Here is a 2,204-nt window from a genome sequence, read left to right on the forward strand (position 1 = left end):
TGGGAGATATATTAATTAAACCTTAAACATATAATATCAGTAGCTTTTTGTTATTTGTGCTATTACACGTAATTATGAATGGATTTTTTATTTTATGTCGCAGAAAAAGTTAAACTAATTTATTTCAAATGTTGTTAGTGGAGTTAGTTAATATCTAATCCTCGAATTGAATTATTATTATTATATATGCTTAGTGGATTTTGGAGGGAATAGAATTTTTTTTTAAAATTATTTTATCAAATGTGTTTTTTATTATTTAACATTTTTTATATTTCTTTAAATTTGACTTAAAAAAACGTATAATAAAAAACCACATTTTACATTAGTAACTAAGAAAAAAATTGAGAAGATTTATTTCTCGCTTTGGATACTGATCTTGCATACTCATTAGTAAATAAATAAAAGAGCCTAGAGTCAACAAACCGAACTTTTTTTTTTTTCGCTGTTTCAATTGCAATTATTCTATGGCAGCATAGTCTTCAATATTTTGTTGAAAGAAATTGATATTTGTACATATAACAAATCAGTGTTTTTTTTTCGCTTTTATATATCCAACCTACTACCATTGAGACGGAAAAGAAAAAAGCTTCCACGTATTCTATTTCTTTTATTTATGGGTATTGCTTAGGGGTGCACATTACCCAACTCGTTCCGAAGATCCGACCCGGTCCTGAACACTTTAGGGGCTAATTTGGTATGATTTTATCGGATTTAGGGCTGGATAAGAGTCTCAAAAATAGACCCGGTCATTATTTCGGATCGGGTCCGGGCCATAGCTCGGGTCACTCAAAGTCGGCCCGGTGGCCTGGTCATCATACACAATTAATATTTTGTGTTATTAGTGATGTATCATGACTATTCTTATGTGGAATTTAAGTATTGTAAACTTTAATATTTTGTGTTATTAGTCATTATAAGACTATAAGTTAATGTTTTATGTTTAGAATGCATAAGACTTTAGACTAATGCATAATATTATGTTATTTGTATTGATTTAAATATTTGATATTATTAGACAATATTAGTATTGATTGTAATTATGTTTTAATATTGATTGTGGTTATGCTTTAATTTTGAAGAAGGGTTGGTTCTTGTTATGTTTTTCTAAGTGAATTTTACCATGTTAAATAATGGTTGGAGTCTTGGAAATTTGGATATTTTTACATGCTAGCTTACAAGAAGGTATCAACGTAATGTAATGTTAACGGCCCGGTTTTCACCCGGTATAATTGTGGCCCGAATGTAAACCCCGGTTAAATTAGTAGATAATTAGTCAATAAATTAGTTTTTAATAAGAAGGATTAGAAATGTGAATATTATATTAAATTAGGGTAGAGCTCATCGAAACGAGAATTTTGATACTAATTTCGAAAAAACGGTCTAAAATTGGACCAAAAAGACCGAACTGATTGAATCGGATCCGAACCGGGCTATCGGTCCAACCGGACCAGCCCTTTTAAGTGAACCCAAGCCCTTCTCTCCCTCATTTGGCTGCAGCAGCGTGAAACGCTTCCAGGGAGGGGAGAAAGCTTCTGTAACCTTACGGTAAATTTCCGATCCCCGTAACTTCTCCGTCCAAGCTCCAATCGCCGTACCATTTGCGGCCACGCGTTCACCGTCTTGAGCTCTGCATTTCTACCGGAACAATTTTACTGGTAACTTGTTTAATCACTCTCAGCCCTCTTTTCACCCAATTTTCGAATTTTTAATGGGAAGGTTGAATTTCTTTGATTTCTGATGTTTTAGGATCCAATTAGTTTGAGGAAAACATTCATTCTTGCTTATGTGAAGCTTGGGTAAGGTGAGGATACGATAATTCTATTTTATTTTTATTGAATTTGAGCTTTGAGTATTAAATTGGATATATATGTGTTATGAATGTGTACTAGGTTGTGAATAAATAATTGGAGCTTGAAATTGTGAAAACTTAGGCTAGATGACCATATGATAAGTTGGAATGTAGGTGTATGTTTAATGTTTAGTAATTTGTCGATGAATATATATTTGGTTGAAGTTTATTGGATAATTAGTTATTAATTTTGGATGGTGAATGTTGTTATGTTAATTTGGAGAGAATTATGGTTGAATGTTACTGTTGATGAACATGGTTGATTTGGTGCTTGTTGATTAATTAATGATTTGGTGAATTATTGATTTGAGGTATAACTATTGTGGAGGTTGTTGTGATAATGAGGTATTTTGTG

The sequence above is a fragment of the Arachis ipaensis genome, chromosome B06, assembly GCF_000816755.2.
Source record: "Arachis ipaensis cultivar K30076 chromosome B06, Araip1.1, whole genome shotgun sequence".
Classification (NCBI taxonomy): Eukaryota; Viridiplantae; Streptophyta; class Magnoliopsida; order Fabales; family Fabaceae; genus Arachis; species Arachis ipaensis.